Raw genomic sequence first — 15,491 nt, 5'->3', positions numbered from 1 at the left:
ATTCCAATACTTTATTTATTTTTAATTCCAAAACGTAATGTACTTTATGGATAGCCCTCATATTTACACATGGGAATAGTTAGCTAGTAATGATCCATGGCTGAAACTTCATGGGGCTACATATCAATTATATTAAATGACCGTAAATTTTCTATATGAAACTATAAGAAAAAGCTAATCAAAATAAAGACTATAAATATTAATTTTATTTGAGAAAAAAGATTTGAAATATATTTTTCACATGATGAAAGGCAGCCAGCTAGAGTATGATGGATATGGCAATAAAACTAAAGCATAGGTTTACTTTAAAGTTCATGAATTTTTAACACAAATTCTTATCTTGTACAAATACTGGACATAGATAAAAGCCACACCAAAGTTATAGATCAAACTTTGGTAGATATGCTGGTCATCTAATTGATTATTTTGAATACCATCCATTAAACACCACAATCAATTTGAGAACACACAAACCTAAATTTTATGTTTTTAAAGAACTATTAGACATCCTTCTATGCTCAAATACTTAATCCACCACAGCAATGGCTGAGATCGCAAAGAGCTTCCTGAGAACATCCGAGAAGCTCACCGTTTCACCAGAGAGGGCAAGGCTGGAGTTATGGAAGAAGTCAACACCTCACCTGCAGACGCCAGAAGCTGAAGAACTCCCACCTGGGCACAACGAGGGCTGGCTGGTGCGGAAATCTTTAAACAGATTATGATCAGGAGTTGGACGATCCAGAGACAACCTGAAGAGATGGGGCTTCATAGCAGAAGATACGTCCTGTGATTCAGGACAAGAACAAACCACAAGCCACATGCTCCAGTGCCTTTTGTGCCCCACATCCTGCATGAAGATTGATCTCCTTCAAGCCACTCCAAGCACCTTGGAGGTTGCAAAGTACTGGGCACATGTAATATAAATACAATTTGTGTATACATATGTACATATTTATTGATGTGTATGGCTACTGTAAATTTGTATGTATCTGATTCGAGAATAATAATATGCTCAAATCAAAAAAGAAACTAATTTTGGTTAATTATTTTGTTCTTATAACAAAATTCATTCACAGAATACTGTGAAAATTTGCTTACATTTGAATCAAATAGAGCTACTGAAACAACTAGTTATTAATTATGGAGGTATATTTAGTGCTGTATCAGAAATTTAGTAGTTGCTCCAGGCACAGCACACTTTCAACTTGGAGTTACACTTCCCTTTCTTGTGTGTACCTTTAGCTCTTCAGCATAAACATGGAAATGAAATAATATGAAAAAGTCAAACTTAAGTCTACAGCATTCATAGTTTTCAACCAAAACTGAAAATTTAAATATTACTGAGAACTATACACCACCTTTAAATCCAAGTAACATCACTGATGAACATCCTGTTTCAATACATCATAACTTATTTAGTTAACAGAAACAAAAACATCTTCCATTGTAAGGATATTAGCAGTGTCTATATCTGCTTATTAATTGAAGAAGAAATTGGGCAGACACCAATACCGAATACATCAACATATGGGTTTATTTGTCCAAAATATCCAGTTTATGGTGCAGAAATGTCATTTGGAGATAATTGTAGAAGGCCTTCCTAACATATTACATTGCTTCAATAGTGTTTTACTATTTGCAGAAGAATTTCACAACATAATGGAAATATTTGAGGAGACATTATGTATGTCATGATTGCAAAGACTAAATCAGCCAAAAGAAATGTCTCTCACGGCATGAAATTGATTCTGATATCTACAAATAAGATGAACATACTCATAATGAAGCAATTCAGCATAAACTGAAGTTGACAACATAAGGCAAATTAAATCTATATGTGAGCAAGGCTACATACCTATATTTCTTTACTCCAGAATTAGAAGTAAGAAACTGTCTGTTGGGAGATGCACATCTTACAAAGACCTTTACATGATTAATGGAAAGTCTCATACAAAGTTGTGAAACAAATACTAACAAAGAGATAGAGGGGCTGGCCAGTACTTAGCTCAGTACAGCCAATAGATACACAAAACAGAACAGAAAATTTACATTCCTAGCTTTCAGGACTTTGTTCCTTCATCAGGGAGGAGAGAGGGGAAAAAAAGGGATGAAGGGAAAGTGGATTCAGTTACTCACAAACCCAGGTTATGAAGCAACAGGGAAAGGTAAACAGGGAGGGTAGTAAGGATGGAGGCATGGTTGTCAGATGGAAGCCAAAGATATTCTACTGTAAGTACTGTGCCAGCTTCAAACCAAAGAAGATGCATACAGAAGTAAAGAGGTATATAGTATAAAGATAAACACAACTACGTAGGATGAAAAGATGCATGAATGGCTAAAGAGGAAAGGGAAAGAGGAGAAGACTGAAGAGTAAATGGGAGTGAGCTTGGTTAATGTAGGTTCAGTCCATGGGGATGGCAGGATGAAAGGATGTGTTGGAGTGCAAGTTCCCACCTCCACAGTTCTGAGGGACTGGTGTTGGGTGGGAGAAGCCAAATGGCACGTACAGTGTAGCAGGTTCCTAGGCCCTAGAATTATGTTGGAGGGCATGCTCTGCTACTGGGTATTGGACATCTCCTAGGTGGACAGTTCGTCTGTGCCCGTTCATGCGCTCAGCCAGTTTAGTTGTCGTCATACCAATGTAAAAGGCTGTGCAGTGCAGGCATGTCAGCTAATAAATGACATGTGTTGTTTCACATGTGGCCCTGCCATGAATTGTGTATGTTTTACCAGTAGCGGGGCTGGAGTAGGTGGTTGTGGGGGGGATGCATGGGGCAGGTTTTTCAGCAGGGTTGGTTACATGGGTAGGAACTGCAGAGTAGAGAAGGTGGTCTGGGAATATTGTAGGGTTTGACAAGGATGTCACGGAGGTTAAGGGGGTGATGAAAGGCAACTCAGGGTGGTGTGGGGAGAATTATTGTCAAGGGATAATCTCATTTCAGGGCTTGACTTGAGAAAGTCATATCCCTGGGTGGAGTAATTTGTTAATGTATTCAAGGCCAGGATAATATTGGGTGGCAAGGGGGATGCTTCTGTGTGGTCTGGGGGGGTAGGAACATTGTTGTTGGACAGGGGGAAATGTATTGCTCGGGAGATCTGTTTGTGGACAAGGTCTGCAGGATAGTGGTGGGAGAGGAAAGCACTGGTCAGGTTACTGGTGTAATTGATGAGGGACTCATCACTGGAGCAGATACGTTTACACCAATAACCTGACCAGTGCTTTCCTCTCCCGCAACTATCCTGCAGACCTTGTACACAAACAGATCTCCCAAGCAATACATTCCTCCCTGTCCAACGACAATGTTCCTACACCCAGATCACATAGAAGCATCCCCCTTGTCACCCAATATTATCCTGGCCTCGAATACATTAACAAATTACTCCGCCCAGGGATATGACTTTCTCAGGTCAAGCCCTGAAATGAGATTATCCCTTGACAATATTCTCCCCACACCACCCAGAGTTGCTTTTCGTCACCCCCTTAACCTCCGTGACATCCTTGTCAAACCCTACAATATTCCCAGACCACCCTCTCTACTCAGCAGTTCCTACCCCTGTAACCAACCCTGCTGAAAAACCTGTCCCATGCATCCCCCCACAACCACCTACTCCAGCCCCACTACTGGTAAAACATACACAATTCAAGGCAGGGCCACATGTGAAACAACACATCTCATTTATCAGCTGACATGCCTGCACTGCACAGCCTTTTACATTGGTATGACTTAACAAAACTGGCTGAGCGCATGAACGGGCACAGACGAACTGTCTGCCTAGGAAATGTCCAATACCCAGTAGCACAACATGCCCTCCAGCATAATTCTAGGGATCTAGGAACCTGCCACACCGTACGTGCCATTTGGCTTCTCCCACCCAACACCAGTCCCTCGGAACTCTCACCATCTCCAGCATCGTCGACAGGACTGACTGTGGACCTTTGGTACAGAGCCGAGTGGAGGGTCTGAATCAGAGGCTGAGATGGTTCTGCGACCGTGTGAGCTGCAGATTCCTCGACTTGCGCCATAGGGTGGTGGGGTTTCGGGTTCCGCTGGATAGGTCAGGAGTCCACTACACGCAACAAGCGGCTACACGGGTAGCAGGGGTTGTGTGGCGTGGACTGGGCGGATTTTAGGTTAGATGGCCTTGGGCAAGTACAGAAAGGGCAACAGCCTCAACAGGTGCGGGGCAAAGTCAGGACATGTGGGGACCAAGCAGCAATCAGTATTGTAATTGTAAACTGTCGAAGCTGCGTTGGTAAAGTACCGGAACTTCAAGCGCTGATAGAAAGCACCGAAGCTGAAATCGTTATAGGTACAGAAAGCTGGCTGAAGCCAGAGATAAATTCTGCTGAAATTTTTACAAAGATACAGACTGTGTTTAGAAAGGATAGATTGCATGCAACCGGTGGTGGAGTGTTCGTCGCTGTTAGTACTAGTTTATCCTGTAGTGAAGTAGAAATGGATAGTTCCTGTGAATTATTATGGGTGGAGGTTACACTCAACAACCGAGCTAGGTTAATAATTGGCTCCTTTTACCGACCTCCCGACTCAGCAGCATTAGTGGCAGAACAACTGAGAGAAAATTTGGAATACATTTCACATAAATTTTCTCAGCATGTTATAGTCTTAGGTGGAGATTTCAATTTCCCAGATATAGACTGGGAAACTCAGATGTTTAGGATAGGTGGTAGGGACAGAGCATCGAGTGACATTATACTGAGTGCACTATCCGAAAATTACCTCGAGCAATTAAACAGAGAACCGACTCGTGGAGATAACATCTTGGACCTACTGATAACAAACAGACCCGAACTTCTCGACTCTGTATGTGCAGAACAGGGAATCAGTGATCATAAGGCCGTTGCAGCATCCCTGAATATGGAAGTTAATAGGAATATAAAAAAAGGGAGGAAGGTTTATCTGTTTCGCAAGAGTAATAGAAGGCAGATTTCAGACTGCCTAACAGATCAAAACGAAAATTTCTGTTCCGACATTGACAATGTTGAGTGTTTATGGAAAAAGTTCAAGGCAATCGTAAAATGCGTTTTAGACAGGTACGTGTCGAGTAAAACTGTGAGGGACGGGAAAAGCCCACCGTGGTACAACAACAAAGTTAGGAAACTACTGCGAAAGCAAAGAGAGCTTCACTCCAAGTTTAAACGCAGCCAAAACCTCTCAGACAAACAGAAGCTAAACGATGTCACAGTTAGTGTAAAGAGGGCTATGCGTGAAGCGTTCAGTGAATTTGAAAGTAAAATTCTATGTACCGACTTGACAGAAAATTCTAGGAAGTTCTGGTCTTACGTTAAATCAGTAAGTGGCTTGAAACAGCATATCCAGACACTCCGGGATGATGATGGCATTGAAACAGAGGATGACACGTGTAAAGCTGAAATACTAAACACCTTTTTCCAAAGCTGTTTCACACAGAAACACCGCACTGCAGTTCCTTCTCTAAATCCTCGCACAAACGAAAAAATGGCTGACATCAAAATAAGTGTCCAAGGAATAGAAAAGCAACTGGAATCACTCAACAGAGGAAAGTCCACTGGACCTGACAGGATACCAATTCGATTCTACACAGAGTACGCGAAAGAACTTGGCCCCCTTCTAACAGCCGTGCACAGAAAGTCTCTAGAGGAACGGAAGGTTCCAAATGATTGGAAAAGAGCACAGGTAGTCCCAGTCTTCAAGAAGGGTCGTCAAGCAGATGCGCAAAACTATAGACCTATATCTCTGACGTCGATCTGTTGTAGAATTTTAGAACATGTTTTTTGCTCGAGTATCATGTTTTTGGAAACCCAGAATCTACTCTGCAGGAATCAACATGGATTCCAAAAACAGCAATTATGTGACACCCAACTCGCTTTATTTGCTCATGAGACCCAGAAAATATTAGATACAGGCTCCCAGGTTGATGCTATTTTTCTTGATTTCCAGAAGGCGTTCGATACAGTTCCGTACTGTCGCCTGATAAACAAAGTAAGAGCCTATGGAATATCAGACCAGCTGTGTGGCTGGATTGAAGAGCTTTTAGCAAACACAACACAGCATGTTGTTATCAATGGAGAGACGTCTACAGACGTTAAAGTAACCTCTGGCATGCCACAGGGGAGTGTTATGGGACCATTGCTTTTCACAATATATATGTAAATGACCTAGTAGATAGTGTCGGAAGTTCCATGCGGCTTTTCGCGGATGATGCTGTAGTATACAGAGAAGTTGCAGCATTAGAAAATTGTAGTGAAATGCAGGAAGATCTGCAGCGGATAGGCACTTGGTGCAGGGAGTGGCGACTGACCCTTAACATAGACAAATGTAATGTATTGCGAATACATAGAAAGAAGGATCCTTTATTGTATGATTATATGATAGCGGCACAAACACTGGTAGCAGTTACTTCTGTAAAATATCTGGGAGTATGTGTGCGGAACAATTTGAAGTGGAATGATCATATAAAATTAATTGTTGGTAAGGCGGGTACCAGGTTGAGATTCATTGGGAGAGTCCTTAGAAAATGTAGTCCATCAACAAAGGAGGTGGCTTACAAAACGCTCGTTCGACCTATACATGAGTATTGCTCATCAGTGTAGGATCCGTACTAGATCAGGTTGACGGAGGAGATAGAGAAGATCCAAAGAAGAGCGGTGCATTTTGTCACAGGGTTATTTGGTAACCGTGATAGCGTTACGGAGATGTTTAGCAAACTCAAGTGGCAGACTCTGCAAGAGAGGCGCTCTGCATCACGGTGTAGCTTGCTCGCCAGGTTTCGAGAGGGTGCGTTTCTGGATGAGGTATCGAATATATTGCTTCCCCCTACTTATACCTCCCGAGGAGATCACGAATGTAAAATTAGAAAGATTAGAGCGCGCACGGAGGCTTTCAGACAGTCGTTCTTCCCGCGAACCATACGCGACTGGAACAGGAAAGGGAGGTAATGACAGTGGCACATAAAGTGCCCTCCGCCACACACCGTTGGGTGGCTTGCGGAGTATAAATGTAGATGTAGATGTAGAACTGCGGAGATGGGAACTTGCACTCCAACACACCCTTTCATCCCGCCATCCCCCTGGACTGAACCTACGTTAACCAACCTCACTCCCATTTACTCTTCAGTCTTCTCCTCTTTCCCTTTCCTCTTTAGCCATTCACGCACCTTTTCATCCTACGTAGTTGTGTTTATCTTTATACGATATATCTCTTTACTTCTGTATGCATCCTCTTTGGTTTGCAGCTGGCACAGTACTTACAGTAGAATATCTTTGGCTTCCCTCTGATGACCATGCCTCCATTGTTACTACCCTCCCTGTTTACCTTTCCCTGTTGCTTCATAAGCTGGGTTGTGAGTAACTGAATCCACTTTCCCTTCATCCCTTTTTTCCCCTCTCTCCTCCCTGATGAAGGAACAAAGTTCTGAAAGCTAGAAATGTAAATTTTCTGTTCTGTTTTGCGTATCTATTGGCTGTACTGAGCTGAGGTAACTACTGGCCAGCTCCTCTATCTCTTTGAAAGACCTTTAAATGTCCAGTAGTCACAGCGTGTGCCTCTGATAAGATGAAGAATGCACTGGCTCTTCCACAATTTGTTATGCCTTATGATCCTTTACTTCTGCTACCTCCAGGAATAAATGCAAGATAGGAATGTCAGTTTGTAAAATAAACTTCAGGATACACTAATGAAAACCATCCAAATTTTGTCTGCTCTATATAGATCATTACTGAACATTGCTATCCTCAGATTGGTGAAAAGGCACTAGAAATTAATGGGACATACTACAATTCTTCTTTTATTTATTTGCACATCATTTTAAATGACAATGCACTGTAATAGTAAGAAAATGATGCTGAGTAATGACCTTTTTTCTTTAAAAAGTGATAATCATGCCTGAAAAATGAAAAAAGGTGCAAAAATGTATCCCATTATTTGAGTTGTATCACAAGAAGTGTGTCAAAGTAAATGTGAATTATGTAATGATACACATCATTAGACATTCTGACAGCATGATATTACTGGTGTGAAAAAAGAAATAATGCACACAGTACAGAAGGAAAAAAAGATAATAAGTGCTGTAATAGACAATATAGTTACAATAAACCTCAGATATCAAGAACTTGTGATGAAATATCAACAGCTCAAAAAGAAGTAAACAAACATCAATTGCAAATATCATCTGAACCATGACAATGTAGATGTTGATGGTAATTTTTCACAGAAAATGTAGCATGCGCTGAAGAAAACATATTAGTAAGCACAAGAAGAATGTACTTATTTATCCTGGCACTATGAGGGTTATTATGACCTCTCTCACATCCAACCATGCATTCTTCATATTTTATATAACATTCAGCAGTGATACCAACATCAAACAAATTTCTGGGGCTAGATTCTGATTGAGATAGAACAACCAACACACACAAAACAAAATGCAACATCAAAAGTTCAAATAAGAACATTCCAACACCAAAAGTCATCACAACATCCTTACATTAAGCTGATAGTCATAGAGAAGGCCTCTCCTCCCATGTCTGTAAATATATGTGCACATAGCATTCATTGTAAGTTAAACCTAGTGCAATCAAAAGCAGCAGTTGAAAATATTACTACAGGAACATGACAACTGAAAGAAGATAATCATGTCATAATTATAAGTGGTAGCAATAATTTCAATAAAAATTATAGCTAGGCAGCTCTTGATGGTTTTAGGAAGTTATTGCCAGAATTCCATAGCACACAAATATTGTCATTACAAACATGCCAGTGCGACAAGAATTACCACAATGGTCATGCGTTAATAAAGAAATAAGGCGTTACAGTTCAGACTCTCAAAAACAGTGTGATCAACTTAATTATTTACACTTACTACCTATAAGAAAGAGGAAACAATCTTGGCTGGGATCTTTATCATGTAGTAATCGTACGCAAGAAAAAATTATAGAGGGAAAAGTGGAAGGAATGACAGAAAGTTGTAGGAAGAGAACTGGAATGGTGGGCAGTATCAGAATAGGATGAACATTAAAACACACAAAGGAAGATGTTCAGAACAGGACATGATGGAAAGCCTCCATTTGAAACCTGCCATAAGACAGATACATTAAAGAAGGAATAAGACGAAGAGTAACTATACCTAATATGAGCCATGATGGAGATACAAACCGTGGTTGGCACTTGAATAGAAAGAGAAAGGCAAAGCTAGTTATCTAGATCTACATCTGCATCTACATCTAGAGCTATATTCTGCAAACCACCATGAGGTGCATGGCAGAGGGTACATCATATTTAATAGTAATTATGGTTTCTTTCTGTTTCATTCACATATGGAGTGTGAGAAGAATGATTGATTGAATGCCTCTGTACATGCAGTAATTATTCTAATCTTATCCTCATGATCCCTGTGTGAGTGACACATGGGGGGGGGGGGGGGGGGCGAGGTGTTGTAGTATATTCCTAAAGTAGTCATTTGAAACTGGTTCTTGAAACTTTGTTAGTAGACTTTCTCAGGAAAGTTACATCTGTCTTCAAGAGACTACCATTTCAGTCCTTCAGTATCTCTGTGGCACTCTCCCCTGGATTAAACAAACTTGTGACCATTTGTGCTGCCCTTCTCCATGTATGTACAATATTCCCTCTTAGTCCTACATTATATGGGTCCCACAGACTTCAATAATGTTCTAGGAAGATTTGCATGAGTGATTTGCTGGCAGTCTCTTTAGTAGACTAACTATTTTTTTTCATTTTGTGAAGTGCAAAATTTTGTATTTCTGAACATGTAGAGCAAGTTGCCAACCTCTGCACCATCTTGAAGTCTTATCAAGATCTGAATGAATATTTATGCAGCTTCTCCGAGATAGTACTTCATTATACATAACTGTGTCATCTGCAAAAAGCCTGAATTTACTATTAATATTGTCTACAAGGTCATTAATATACAACACGAACAGCAAGGGTACCAACACACTTCCCTGGAGCACACCTAAAGTTACTTTTACATCTGACGATGATTCTCCATCCAAGATAACATGCTGTGTCCCTCGTCTCAAACAGTCCTCAATCCAGTCACAAATTTCACTTGATACCCCATATGATCATGCTTTGGATAATAATTGTAGGTTTAGTACTGAGCTTTTCAGAAATCATGAAATACTGCATGTATCTGGTTGCCTTGATACAAAGCAATCAGTATGTAATGTGCAAAAAATGCGAGTTGGGTGTCACATGATTGATGTTTCTGAAGTCGACACTGGTTGGCATTGAGGAGGCCATTCTGTTCTAGATACCTCATTATGTTCGAGCTCAGAATATGTTCTATGCTCCTACAACAAATTAATGTCAATGAAATTGGACAGTAGTTTTGTGGATCAGTCCTACTATCCTTCTTGTAGATGGGTGTTACCTGTGTATTTTACAAAGAACTGGCATGGTTTTTTGTTTGAGGGATCTATAATAGCTTGTAGTGAGAAGAGGGGTTAACTCAGCCATAAATTCTGTATAGAACCTGACAGGGATTCCATTGGGGCTTGGATCTTTGTTCAGTTTCAATTATTTAAGTTGTTTATCAACACCACTGACACTAATAGTTATTTTACACATCTTTTCAGTGGTATGAGGATTAAATTGGGTAATTCTCCTAGGTTTTCCTTAGTAAAGGAAGATTTAAAAGCATCTCATATTTTGATTTGTACCCTCTATTTCAGTTCCTGTCTCACTAGGGTCTGGACACTAAATGTGGTACCACTAACAGCCTTTACAAATGTCTAGAATTTCTTTGAGTTTTGTGAAAGATGATTTGACAATATTTTGCTACAGTAGTCATTGAAGGCATCATGCATTGCTCTCTTGACAGCCAAATGTGTTTCATTCAGGTTCTATCTATAGAACTATGCTTTGTTTTACACCTATTATGCAGTAATCTCTGTTTCTTTAGAAGTTTCTTTATAGTGACCGTATACCTTGGAGGTTCTCTCCCACTATCAACCACTCTACTGAGTAGATATCTATCCAGAATGTGGTCAACTATTCCTTTAAACTTGAGCCAGAGTTTCTCTACGTGCTCCTGACCTGTGCTGAAAGTTTCAAGTTTCTCACTGAAATAAGACATTACTGATTTTTTATCCAGTTTACTGAATATATACATCTTTTTGCTTGTTTTAGTTGTCCTTTGTACTTTGGTAATCATTGTTGGCATAGTTGCATCATGGTCACTAATACCAGTTTTCGTGTGATAGAACTGTATGATAAATTTGGTGATACATATGACCAAGTTGTCCTACATTATACAAAAGGTGTTTTTGGGTAAAAAGCCATGGGACAAGTGTTCAGGTATGTGGTTCAGATGTACCTGAGATCTGTGCAATTGACAAAAAGCTAGGCATTGAAATTAAAAAATAATAATGTTCTAGAGACACTGGTAATACAGTAGACTACTGTAGCAATATGTCACTCAAGAAATGTGACTCATTCAGGTGTGATAAGTCAACAAGAAAGGATAACACCCTCCAATATGATGATCTAAAGGTGCAGTACATCAAAAACGAAGTCTATTTACTGCAATTATTTGTTGAGATACACTCATCACATGTTCTAGTAATAACTGAACATGCACTAAAAACCAGTGAAATGATATATCACAAAAGGTTCAAATGGCTCTGAGCACTATGGGACTCAACTTCTCAGGTCATTAGTCCCCTAGAACTTAGAACTAGTTAAACCTAACTAACCTAAGGACATCACACACATCCATGCCCGAGGCAGGATTCGAACCTGCAACCGTAGCGGTCTCGCGGTTCCAGACTGCAGCGCCTAGAACCGCACGGCCACTTTGGCCGGCAAATATATCACAAGTAAGATGTTTACACACTAGCAGGTAGTTACAGGAAAAAGCACCATTAGGGTGACAGTGAGGCAGTTTACATTCGGTACATACAGAAGCGATTAAAATCTCGTTTATTGGTCAGTAATGCCAAAAAAAGAACAACTGAAATGGCAGGCATTGTGCTCCACAGTAATAGACAAATATTTTAGTTAGTTATATGTTATGAGGCGAGTGACGTTACCCACCAAATGCTGATGTACAGTGCTGCATGGATAGACTTAACAATGTAGTTGGTCAGACTGGTCTTAATATTTATTTATTTATTTGTCCATAAAAATCTATTTTTCAGTAAATATATTGTACACAGGATATTGGGCAGAAAACCTGTTTAGCTATTGATTTTTCAAACATCAAACATACATTATTTCATTTTTTATAACAAATTGGATCTATACAGTTAATAATTACAACTTTTTGAAATACTGTATATTTATAACATATTTGTACAATTAAAGATACAAATTACATTTTTTCTTGCATAAGATACTGTGAGATTGAATAGTAGCAGTTTTTCAGAAGGTAGGCTGTCACAGACTTTTTAAAGCTCTGTAGTTCAGGAAGAGATTTTATATGCCTTGGTAATCTGTTCTAAAGCTTTGTTCCTGCATGATATACACCTTTTTGTCATAATGAGTTGTTACAATGGTTAACATGTATGTCACTGTCTGACCTGGTACTGTAATTATGGACACTTTTGTTTTGGGGAAAAAGGTTTTCTTTTCTCAGTATGCTTTTTTTGACATGCATGACTACTTCCAATATATAAATGCAGGGAAGGGGTAGGATCTTTAGATCTTCAAAAAAAGGTTTGCATGGTTTTCCGCTGCTCACTTTTTTCATTATTCCTATAATTGCCTTTTGTTTCCTGAAAACTGTCATGGCCTGGTGTACATTTCCCCAGAAAATGATACAGTACTTCAGTCTTGAATGCACACAAGCAACGTATACAGCCCTAACTGTTTCTGCACTAGTATTGTTGCAGAGAATTCTTACTACATAGCTCATTTTTTTCTAGTTTTGAATTTAGGGATGTGATATGACTGCTCCATTTAAGATTTTCCTGGATATGAATCCCAAGAAATTTAGTTTCATTGACAGTACTAATGTTTTGGTTATCTATACATATTACAGGTTGTGCCAGATATTTATTTTGATCAGTGTGGAAATTCATGAGTACCATTTTGTGGGGATTAACTATTAGCCTGTTTCTGGTAAACCATTCAGACACTCCTTTTGTAATATCTTTTGCCAAAAAATGAAAGGGACCTAAAATGCAGCCCTGTCGAACACCATGACTTAGTCCACATGGTTCTGAAAGGTGTACCTGGAGTTCATTTCCTTCCACATACTTAATTTCAGAAACCTGAGAGCGATATTCCAAATATGATTTAATCCACTGATTTGGCATACCTCTTACACCATACCATTCAAGCTTCCTCAGGAGTATAGAATGATCAATCACATCAAAAGTTTTTTGGTAGGTCCAAGAATAAATCTGAGATATTTCTGTGGTTATCCACTGCATTTAAGACATGGTTTATCAGATTAAAAGTGGCTGTTTCAATTGATCGCTGTGGTCTAAAGCCATGTTGACATCCAGAAATAATATTATTCTTGTTGAAGAATGTAATTAGTTTTGAAAGGAACACTTTTTCAATAATTTTCGAAAACTCTGACAATAGAGACACAGGCCTATAGTTTTCAGTTGCTGAGAGAAGACACCACATTAACCTTCTTGTATCTGGTGACTTTAATACAGATGCAATTACAGATCGTATAAACTCACTGACATGCTGACTTCATATAATTTTATAAATATGGTAACTCAGACACAAGATATGCAAGCTCCCCAAAATATATCATACATGAACCAGCAAATAAATGTAATAGTGCATGTTAATTGCACCTACATTGATTTTCATTATTCTGGCTACTGTTCTTTCCAAATGCCAGATTATCTAAATTCAACTTTTCCAAAATTAAAAAGAATCATTTGACTGAAATGAAATGTGTTGAATTGCCTTAAATAACTCCTTTAAAATTAGCCATCACAAGGGAAGTTGGATACTGTTTACAAAGTAAAGAGTCTAACAAACGGTGGAACAAATTCTGTTCAACATTGTTGTGGAAAAATGATTACTGGTGTCCCATCAGAGAATGCAAGATGATTTTAAAACATCGCATAACAGGAAATACTGCTATACTGAAACTTCTGCTAAGTATGAATACAGCCAGGCACGATGTGAACCTCTTTTATAAAGCAACTACAGTTTTCTGGGGAAAAATACATCTAGTTAGGAAACAGAAATTTCATTCCAGCAGAAAAAGGTGAATGGCATAGCAATGAAGCAGTCTTACAATATAAGTAAAACTGCTTGGGAAAAAATGGCACTATCATAAAACTGCTAAAATAATGAAATGTTGACAATTAGACATGAAGACAACATAATCAAAAACTCAAATACTATGTGAGATGCTGAGAACCATTAGTGTCTAAAGTACTTCAATTTTGATAATCTGGCATGCGTGCATGCTGCTGACACCTTTTCAATGAGTTTTTTCTGTATCTGTAGGCTCCTCAATGGTTATCTCAAGTTGCCAACATTAATTTAGAATCTACAGCATGTATGTAGAAATAATAGTAGTAGTAGTAATAGTAGTAGTAGTAGTAGTTCATAAACAAAGCTATATTGGCAGTTTTATCTGAACCACAAGTCACGGAATGTGCTAACTGAAAATGATGATAATGTGGACCATGTAATGTTGTAATAGGCCATAATAATGTATGTGGTATGTTTAGTATCTGTTCTTTATGTTCTGAATCTTGTTCCACAGTAATTACAGACTTTATCATAAGACACTATGTCACCAGTCTATATATCAAACTTTTGTAAATTAACATAATAATAATTAGAACCCTAAATATTAATTAATGTTTTATAATATACAGTGGCCATAGTATTCTTGCATAGGAAATACAGAATGTTGAGGCTTGGTTAAAAAATAGCTCAGACCTGTGAGACTGATGATTTGTCTATAAAATCAATTTTCACAAAAATATATTTTTCTCAAAATTTTGTGTCTACGCTCTTACTAATACATCAATGAATATTTTATACATACTACTGTTTATGGTGTACACAGAGCAACCCCATGGGAAAAATCATCATTGTCCTCTTCCACGGACTTGAATATCATGCTGATGCTGACAGGAGTCACCAACCTTCATTAGTCCATGTTTTTTATTACACTTTAGCTGTGACTCATAACTTGAGAGCAGTCCCGTGAGATAAAACGTTCCTAGTGGCTTCTTCCATCAGAATTTCCACACCTCACTGAGATTAAATTTCTTACTGTTTCTTGCCATGTAATGTTTTGTTTTGTTTGAGCCCTTTCACTAAAGCCATAACAGCATGGTATGGAGGAAGCTTAATTATTATCATCATCATCATCAGTTTTCTGCTATATTAGCAGGTCCTTTGCCTTTCTATTTTCTGCAATCCATTGCTTCCTTCTTAAGGTGGCTGTATATTGTACCATCCATCATGTCATCCAGTATCTGAAATCTCTTCCTTCCTCACTTCCTTTTCCTTTCTACATAACCTTCTAAAACTGTTTTTATC

The sequence above is a fragment of the Schistocerca piceifrons genome, chromosome 1 (assembly GCF_021461385.2).
Source record: "Schistocerca piceifrons isolate TAMUIC-IGC-003096 chromosome 1, iqSchPice1.1, whole genome shotgun sequence".
NCBI lineage: Eukaryota > Metazoa > Arthropoda > Insecta > Orthoptera > Acrididae > Schistocerca > Schistocerca piceifrons.
This window is presented reverse-complemented; position numbering follows the sequence as displayed.